This window comes from Haemaphysalis longicornis, unplaced genomic scaffold, assembly GCF_048455015.1.
Source record: "Haemaphysalis longicornis isolate Haplotype H1 unplaced genomic scaffold, Haemaphysalis longicornis Haplotype H1 scaffold_1, whole genome shotgun sequence".
Classification (NCBI taxonomy): Eukaryota; Metazoa; Arthropoda; class Arachnida; order Ixodida; family Ixodidae; genus Haemaphysalis; species Haemaphysalis longicornis.
The window spans coordinates 105,336,745-105,346,906 of NW_027526203.1; the positions used below are offsets into that span (position 1 = coordinate 105,336,745).

The window sequence follows — 10,162 nt, forward strand, 5'->3', positions numbered from 1 at the left end:
AGTTTTTTTTAACCTCCAGGTATACTTAAAATTTGCAAGTTTTCACAATCAGAAACTTGTGAGCGTCTTGCACGCAAACAGGAAGGTGGGCCGTGAAAAGCATAGATGCAATATTTGTTAAACTATTAGCAGTATCTCAGAATTTTAGCCACACAATACCCTTCTTCCTTTTACCAAAATTTTAAACTCTTCAATATTCCTGCAGACACAGATCCTGCCCCTGTGAATTCGCCGTTGCCACAACAAGGATCATCTGGGCTGTGCCAAGGACCAGAAAGCCCTCCCTCCCCAAAGCCAGGACCGTCTGGGCTGGCTGAGGTCCCACAGAGACTCTACAGTGAGGATGCTCACAGGAGTACCACAGTCAGTAAAGCTTTTAAAGATGGTAGTCTGTCTTTGGCTACTTAAACCCACTAATTTTGATCTCTGTGTGTGTACGTATGTCCTCGATCGATTTTGCCACCTGGCCAAAAGTAAAAATGAATTTTTTAAAGAGAAGTTTATATACGCAAAACTTTTCCAAGTGACAAAATCTGGAAACACACTTCGTGCTTGCCAACATTGTCGGGCAAAAAAAAAAAAAACAAAAAAACATTGGGCATATTCGAGGCTAATGAAACTTTGTAAGACGGCGTTGCGCTGCTGAGCACGAGGACGTGGTTTCGATTCCCGGCCGCGGCGGCCACTTTTCTGACGGAGGCGAAAAGCAAAAACGCCTGTGCGTACGAGCTTTCGGCGCACGTTAAAGATCCCCAAGTGGTCAAAATTAATCCGGAGCCCTCCACTACGGCACGCCTCATCGCCTGCGTTGCGTCGGCACCTTAAACCCTACAATCAATCAATATGTCCACTTGTGAGCGTCAAGTCCACCTTATTGTTAAAAAACTTGCCAGCCGGGCAGACATCATCCGGACCCAGACATTACCTTTAATGGCATTTCGCCCGATAAACCGACACCACACCGTTGTAAGCAACAAGCAACAACTGAATTTATTGCGATAGTGCTGGCGCTTACTCAGCGAGCTAGGGGGAACTAACGTTGCCAGACGGTTGCAAGAAGAGCGCTGAAGTTGAGGGTTCCTACATACTCCCCCCGGAATGAGCTTCAGATCATTCGAAGGTAAATTCTATGAAGTACAACAGCTGAATCGGTCTGCTGAAGACCCGCCGCGGTGGCTCAGTGGCTAAGGCGTTGCGCTGCTGAGCACGAGGTCGCGGGTTCGATTCCCGGCCGCGGCGGTCGCTTTTCTGATGGAGGCGAAAAGCGAAAACGCCCGTGTGTACGAGATTTCGGCGCACGTTAAAGATCCCCAGGTGGTCAAAATTAATCCGGAGCCCTCCACTACGGCGCGCCTCATCGCCTGCGTTGCGTCAGCGCGTTAAACCGTACAATCAAATCAATCAATCAAATCGGTCTGCTGAAGATGGTTCCTATTTGGTAGGCGCACTACACATACTCTAGTATGTCCATCTCGTCCGACCAGCACATCGTCGACCACTCCCATTTTCCACAGCTGTCTTGGCAGATGATGCTCATGAACTAACACAAGAGTTCCTTTCCTCAATTCACTGGATGCACTTGGCACAGCTAAATGAACGGAGCCCAGAGAAGTCAGGTACTCCTGTCGCCATCTTCGCCAGAAGTGATCAGCCGTCCTTTGTTGGTATCGCCAGCAATAGGTCAACTGATCCTGCGTGGATGAGAGTGAAATTTCCAGACCAGACCCACTCAGAAGGCAAGTCAAACACCTTCCCACAAGAAAGTGGGGGGGTCAGTGGTTCTGGTTCTTTGGATTCCACATACATGTAGTTTAGCGGTGTTGTGTTTATGATGGCTTTGATTTCAATCAGAACCATAGTGAGCTCCTCAAAATTGCAGTAGCAGTTGCCCAACGCCTTCGTCAGAGATGCCTTTACTGACCCAACTATCCCTTCCCAGAACCCGCCCCACCACGCAGCTCTTTCAACGATGAATTTCCACTGAATCTGATGACCTGTCAAAAAGTTCTGGACCTCTTCTCCACACAGTATTTCCCACAGCCGCTTCAAATTCTTTGAAGCTTCAACAGAATCGACAGCTGGGCTAGTTGGTATCCGTCCATCCTAAACAGCGCTTAATAACACGATGACGAGGAAGAGGGGCCGTCTTGTGTCCCCTCTTTCTCGTCGTCGTGTTGTTAAGTGCTATACGTGTTATAACCTCCCCTGTCCCTTCAAAGAATGCAGCTGTAGGTATGCTAAAAAATCGACTGTGCTGCCTTACGCCGGCAGGGGTTAGTGTCGTCCTTTGTTAGATATCAAGCCACAGTGGCATTCCAGAAAATGAAACTGTCGATAAAGCAGCATACGATACCAGGCATGGTGCAATAACAAAGGTGAAGGTTCTTTACCAGGACCGTCGGAACACCATCCGAAAGTCAACTACAGTGTACTGGCAAACTCAATGGGACAGACAAACTGGAAATGAGTTACACCTAGTGAAACCATACCTGTAAGAATGGAAAAGTTGCAGGCAGAGAAACCGCTTCTCTGAGGTACGTAATTTATGCCGACTGCGAATAGGTCGGCAACCCGTGTGTGAACACTGTGGAGATCCTCTTGCCATAACTGCATGTTTTAATAAGCTGCCCACACCTTGAAGCAGCACGCATTAGACATTTCAGGGCATTATGCACCTTTTGAATCATTATGAATTATTGGTGGATTTTAGTAATGTTCTTGAATTTTTAAAAGACACCGGCTTTCCAAACTGGTTTTAGCTGCGCAAATCTGTGAGTTCTTTTGAAATAATTTTAATTTTCACAACAGCTTGAATAGCATCATTTAACCTTAACTATTCTACCTTATGTTTGGTGCATATAACCGAAAGGTTGCTGTGCCAAAAAACCACTTCTTATTCTTCTACTACAATTTGCTCTAGTAATCCTGCAGTGTTTACGAATCATTTCAGTATCCCTTTAATAACAGTGAGTAAATACACAAAAGTAAGCACGCAACCGTTTGTTTGGCTCGTGATGGCCTTAGTTGCTTATGTGCTATAAAACCCAATGCACCAACCAGCGCTTTGGGCGCACTTTACATAACCTTCCAGTTGCCTAGTTCGTTGTTTGTTCTTATTTGAGGGCATTGCAAAATGGCTGCTTCTTGAGTGAGAGCACATTTGAAGCCATGCAAGCTCAGTGCATAGGTTGTGAATGAGAAGTAGTCATCGATACTGTTTTTGTGATGGTAGGCAGCCCATTCCCCCTTCACCCAGCAACTAAATTTGAGGAGGAGACGTGGCTCCCGCTGCGTATGCCAGTGGCTGCTAGGAAGGCTCAGCTGATATTCCAGCTTAAACATAACGATGGGTGCAATGAGCTATTCATTGGATAACTTTCAATAAAAATGGATAAATATTACAACTAGAATACACCAAAAGAGGAGTAGCAAAAAACTAGAGTAAACAGCATTCCAAAAGAGTTCCGAAGAAATTGTAGGTGCGTGCAAGTGGTGTCATAGCTTTGCATGCGCTTAAAAAGTCTGACTGCCTGTTTTTGTGGCACGTCTTTTGCTTACGCACCTTCTGTATCGGCTGCAATTATGAGCACCGCTAGGATTGTGTCCTCTAGAACATCCACGATGCACACTTTGGGCACTGGTGTCAGTCTATAACTCTCCAAATGGACCTTCAGAAGTCTAACATTTTGGGTTTCCTTGTTTATTTACAGATGGGAGATGGGGCATGTTCAGTACAAAACTTTTTAACAACTTTTTTTAAAGCCAATACTGGCTGTTCCTACCCATAATTTTTGCACACTGAAAACGGTTTGCTCTCAGGACTCCCCTGGATGGTAGCTCTGTGTAATATTTCATACCTGTCAACCAAGAACAACTGTGACTCCCAATTAACAATATATAGATATCCTTAGGAGATATTAAGTATTGTGCGTGTGCAGGTTCAACTCCTGTTCCTGTTTGCCCGAGCAAAAAGTGGAAGATCTTCACGGGAAAGATTGTGACAGAACTGCGGGGCAAGAAGAAGTTCCAGAAGGTCCCAGGAGCAAAAGACTCCACAGGATTTGAGCCAGAGGGCTGCAGTACTGCAAGCGCTGAAGCCAATTGTGAGCCCAGAGTTTCTCCACCTCCTGGGAAGCCAGGTTCGAATGCAGGGCAGGAAGAAGGGAGGAAGAAGGCGGCCCGAGGAGACCGCCTCTGTACCAGCGGATCTACGAAGCACCGCGTTTGCGACACCCGAGGTCACTCCAGAAGTGGTTGGCTGAAGTGCCCGTGACACCCGGAATTATCGCTTTGAAAGACGCTGTAAACAATTGGTCAATCAAAGGTCGGGTTTGTGTAGTCATGTTTGATGAAATGTCATTGTGCCCAAATTTACAGTACAGCACCAAAAACTGTGTGGTCATTGGCTATTCAGACGGCGGCACTGAGAGGACAGCAGGCTTGGCGTACACAGCCTTTGTGGTTCTTTCTGGAATCTCAACCAGCTGGGCTCAGCCTTTGGCTTTTGCAGTGGTCAAAAGGAAGTTGCATGCAGAGGTCATCAAAAGGCTGTTGCTTGCCTTAATTAAAATCCTGAGAGAAGTTCAGCTCTTTGTTGAGGCAGTGGTGTGCGACGAGGGGTCAAGTAACATTCGGTTATTCGAAATTCTAAACATGATCCAACAGAATCCTTTCTTTGAAGCTTGTGGACGAAGGCCTGCTTCTTGTTTGACACTCCGCATTTGATCAAGTGCGCAAGAAATAACCTTCGCTATCTGCACAAGCTTTTCATTAGCAGTGGAGTTGTTGATTGGTCCTACATAACAGTTTTGTATGAAAGCAAAGATAAGTTGATGCCAATATTGGCACCTAAGTTGACTGACGACCATGTGTACAAGAGGCCTTTAGCAGCATGAAGGTCAAGCTTGCAACACAGGTCTTTAGCCAAACTGTATCCACCGCATTGTCAGTCATGGTTGCTGTTGGAGGAGCAGTAGATGGGGCCGCTGAACCTGCAGCAGAATTCATTGAGCGAATGGACAGTCTATTCGACTGCCCCAACAGCAGAAACGCTAAAATGTCTGATCCTCGAAAAAACAATTACACCATCAATGCCAATTTCAGACATTTAGAATTTCTTTCTGAGGCACTCGAATGGATTGCACGCTGGAGGTTTGACATCCCTAAAAAGCAGCCCCACACAATTCGTGGCTGGCTTGTCACGCTACAGTCTGTCCTCATGCTGTGGGAAGACCTCTCCCAAAATTTTCATTTCCATTGTCTCCTGACTCACAGCCTGCAACAGGGCCCTCTGGAGAACTTCTTTGGCTCCGTGAGGCAGAAGCGTGGCAGTAATGAAAAACCAAATCTGGTGCAGTTTATTGCTGCCCTGGAGCACATTTCTGCCGAGAAACTGTTCAACCTGACATCTCGAGGGAACTGTGAAATTCACGACGCCGACGTGCTGGCTCATCTGGCACCGGGCAGCCATGTCGAGGCACCAGTCGTGGAGGTGGCAGAATCTCCCAGTTACAGCGAGGTGTCGGGTGTCGAGCAATGAACACCTTGTTGTGTTTCAGTGGCCACCTCGTGCAGCAGTTCCTCAAAAAATGTCCAGCAGAATGTGCTTTGTGGTCCACTCTCGAGGAAGGAGGAGGAGGTCTGCTCTGGTTCCCGCCAGATTTCAGCCTTGCCGAGGTCTCGTGATGAGCCAGGTGGAGTTATTGGCCAGTTCACAGCGCCTTCCCAAGGCTTCTTTGAGGACATGGAAAAGGGGTTTCTGGAGCATGCAGGAGTTTGCGCGCATCTGCATGGCACAGTGGCAGCACTTCAGACTGGTGTACGAAAGGCTGCCACCTAACTTGTGCTGCAGTGAAGCCTGCCACGTAGACCTCCTTCAGCATTTCGGCCGTACAAGGCTAATGTTCCATGGCAAAGAAATTAATAGAGCTTTAAAGGAAACAAAAGAAGGAAAGAATTCCCACAAACAAAATGCCAGAAGGTGTTATTTTAAATGAGGTTCTCATTTCGCAGTGGGTTTTTTCTCTTTTTTCCTTTTTTAACTGAAGGCTGAGGCACCAAGGCTACCCGTTGTATAAAAGGTACCCGGTAGCAAAGTGCTGTAGATTAATTAAAAGTCCATTGTATTATAATGTTGGCTGAACTTTAGTACCTAGGCCCACCCTTTCTTGCAATGCAGCCTTTCGTGTTTTTCAATCCCAGCTTGTTTTCTAGAACTGAGTTTTTTAAGCCCCATGTGAGTGGCATCAAATTTGATGGGTTTTTTTTCTTTATACATTGGGGGTTTTTTCACGCTGAAGCTACTCCGTGGCTATGAAGCTGCTCATATTGGAGACCTCTGGGCTACTTTAGGCCACCTGAGAATCTTCAACATGAGCCAAAATCTCAAGAAAAGGGCGTTATCGCTTTTGCCTCTACAAGGAAAATGGCCACCACGGCCAGGGCCTAACCTGTGTCCTTGGGCTGAACAGCACAATGCCTTAGCCAATGAGCCAACAGAGGATATAGTTGATGGCTTCAGTGACCAGTGACATTTAGGCCTCTTGAAATTATACTGATTGACTGACTTGGGGGGGGGGGGGGGGGGTTTAACGCATTCGAGCAACACCTGGGCTATGAGGTAAGCCATAGTGGAGGGCTATGGATTCAATTTTGACCCCCTGGGGATCTTTAACATGCACCGAAATCTCGTCGCACAGGCATTTTTACTTTCCGTCTCCATGTGAAAAGCCACCGCAGCCAAGATCGAATCTGTATCCTTGGGCACGGCAGCACAGCACCTTAGCCACTGCGGTGGGTGCCATTATTTTGTCTTCTTTTCCATGTCCGTTGGTGTCAAATTGGTAAACACCTTTATATTGCGGTCAGAATTATTTTGTCGAATCTTTCCAATGCCACAAAAAATGTCAGTGAGAACGTAAATAACCTGGAGGAATCACTGTTGAACAAAACCATGGTTCGGAAGGCTTGCCATGAATGATGTATTCAAAGATTGCCTCGAAATACATTACACATGTGCAGTCAATTGTTATGTAAAAAAAGTTTGATGAGGTTGCTTTTCTTTTTGTGGCCATACATTCCTGCTCGCACAGTGCTGGAGAAAACAGTTGTGTGTATGTACAGTGCTCAGCGATTGAAACGCGATACTCGGAGCGCGTGGCTGCCGGTGCTTGTTGCGCCCCCGGTGAGCGCTTGTGAAAGCGAGCTGACGCATTGTGGTATACGGTGAGGGTGAGAGCGTTCGTGACGCAGGCTGACTGCATCCGGGAGACAGCCTTTCAGTGTGTGGTTCTTGGCGGCGCCATAGGGGTGCAACATGTCATGGCTTCAAAACGCTGCGCCTGCGTGCCGTGCGCGCCACGATAACCCATCGCGATAAATGCGCATTCAACTTCTTCATAATGCGCGCGGTGCCAGCTCGCCCAGCTTCGCGGGGCGCGGCGCGGCACGCAGGCGCAGCGTTTTCAAGCCATGGCATGTTGCACCCCTATGGCGCCGCCAAGAACCGCACACTGAAGGGCTGTCTCCCGGATGCAGTCAGCCTGCGTCACGAACGCTCTCACCCTCACCGTATACCACAATGCGTCAGCTCGCTTTCACAAGCGCTCACCGGTGGCGCAACAAGCACCGGCAGCCACGCACTCCGAGTATCGCGTTTCAATCGCTGAGCACTGTACATACTTGTGCTTTCTTGTTTGCACATATTGCCCTACCAACTAAGACAAGCAGTTGTACAAAGACGTGTGTACTTATAAGTAAAATGGCTGGAGAAAACAGTTGCACATATGTCCATTTATTCTTTTCCTTTGTTTACGCATGTAAGGTAAGCGGTTGTGTAAGGTTAAGTCTCCTGCCACGCGCGTGGCACGAGCTGCGCCCCCCTGGCAACAGCTGCTGCCACGCAGAAGTGACGTCAAGCTAAAGTAATCACGTGACTTCCTGTGACGTCACAAAACAAACGTCATATTTACGTCATTTGATCATGCCACTTTTTTGTGTTGACGACGGCAGCCGGGTGTTCGCGTCTTGTGTCCCGATGTTCTCCGCCCGTGGTTCGAATGGCAGGCCTGACGCATCGTTACGTCCTTATCTCCCTGTACAGCGGCTGCCTCGCGGCGCTTTTTTCTTGTTGGGAGGTGTGCTTGTAATTATTTAGATTGGGTATTTTTTGTGAACTTGCTGTTGCACGTCTTGGTAAGCCTAACGCATTGTTTTCTGCACGCTGCTTCGCCCCGCTTTTTACATGCTCCTAGAACTGTACTGTTGTCGTTTAATATTTTGTAAGCTTCACGTTGTTTTGCAGTTCGCGTGCTATTTGCATTACGCACCTGCATTTGTTGTCTACTTGTGCTTCGCTTCTTCCATGCCAAGCCTTGTGTTCTGATTCTGGAGTGCTGGCTCAATTATAAAACGTAGGGATCAGTATTTTCCATCGCGTCGCGCCGTAGCGAGCGACGTAGTGTCAGCGTGTGCACGAATCGAGTGTCGTCAGGTAGCGCACGGCATCATCGAACGCAATCCGATCTCGCATGTAGCTTCTGCAATTTTTCCCCCGGGGCAGTAGTACTGTCGCCGAGAAATGTATCCTGACTATTCCACAGAAACGATCTGTGCACGTAGCGCTGCAGAATCCGTGCAGGGAGCGCAGTTGCACTTCCGTGGGTGGAGCCCAACTGCCCGTCCAAAGATATATCTATTCAAGATACCACTGAAACCATTCGCTGACTGGCTGGCTTCTTGTGCAAGGAGGCTCAAGCTCCAACTGTGCAAGCATGGGAGAAGTGCAGCCGATAAGATCGCCGTGTGAGCCAAGTTTGGAACTTCTATAGTCCTTTAAAAGTCTGGTGTGCATAAGGTTAACAAGTGACAATTCAGTTCTATGCTCAGATTTGTTGCTTAGTACCATTGTGGTTTCAACTTAGGAAGTCTTAATGAAATGATAGGCAAGGCTTAAAATTACTGCTTGGCTCTTATTTCCCTTTCCTTCGCTCCAGTACCTTTCGCCTCCTCTAACCTGGTTAGGCAATAGAACTTCCTCCTGCATCTGCTTTGAGTATGTATTTTGATAGGCTCGTTCCTTCTTTACTCTTGTGTTTGGCTTGGTTGGAATTGAACATAACCAGGCACAATACTTTCATTCACTCTCAGCAGGATGGGCTAATGATGATGAGAGCTTATCTCAGAGGCTTGCAGTCTTTGCACAAATTCCAAGTGGCTGTGACATCTATATGCCCATCCCAAGCACTCTGCGGAGTTCAACTTGACACTAATGCTTGTATTCGCAACTGGTGAAGCGTGCTTAAGCGTCTACTGTCAAAGCCTTTGGGGTAGTGAACAGGAAGAGTTTCCAATTGTGAGGGGACGTTTCACATTCTATTGCTTTTTAACTCCGCACTGTTTTGGAAAATTGCTCAAGTGAATTTACTTAGTGGTAAGGGGCTTTATAAAATGTCCCAACAATGATGCAAGTCTCGTCAGAAGCCAGCTGCTAGAAAACACATTCACGGGTTGTGTGTTGTGTGCCCATTAGCTGTTTCTTTTTCTTCCACAAAACGGGCACTTAAACAATCCTTTAAGCCAACAGGCGTAAAAAATAGTTCATCAAGTACAACTTCGGGGTAATGGTTGGTGTCGAGCGTGACATTGCCCACTCCCAAGAGTACTTCTTAATTCCTTGTGCAAGAACTGGAGCCAAGGCCACGTGCGTAGATGTGAATGTCTGTCGGTGTTTGTGAAAGTTGCAGTACAGCTGGAAGGTGTATGGATCATGGGTGGCTTTAACAATAAAATGACTGCTGAACGTACTTTTGCTCTGGTATCAATGAGCAGCATGTGAGCATTGATAATTGCTTCACTGTTGACATTTTTGTTACACAAAAGCAGGCCATGTTAAGGCCCCCTGGCAAATATTCATGAAAAACACTGGACCAAAAAGCTGCCAACACATGGAAACCATGTTGATCACGGCACCTTTCCTAGTACTTCAATACCGTTTATCAGTGCTGTGTTTTTTCCCCCCAGCTAGTAAACTATCCCAGCGTTGCACCTTAAAGCCAGAAATCAAACACTTGCTTGTCAATGACAAGTGATCTGCCAAACTTCCGTGTCTATGCAAAAAGTGAGTAGCTCTACTATCTCTGCACTGTTTGTGCTGTGAAGTTCC

The 10,162-nt window shown here is 47.1% G+C and overlaps 1 protein-coding gene across 1 annotated transcript in view; it reads left to right on the top strand.

Moving 5' to 3' along the window:
* LOC144178640 (serine/threonine-protein kinase PLK1-like) overlaps nucleotides 1-7,135 on the top strand; it is a 47,742-nt gene extending 40,607 nt beyond the window's left edge. Inside the window, exons 12-13 of the transcript XR_013324038.1 lie at nucleotides 206-363; nucleotides 3,939-7,135. The gene's annotated coding sequence lies outside the window, so the exon portion shown is untranslated. The remainder of the gene's footprint in view (nucleotides 1-205; nucleotides 364-3,938) is intronic.
* The last annotated feature ends 3,027 nt before the right edge of the window (nucleotides 7,136-10,162 follow it).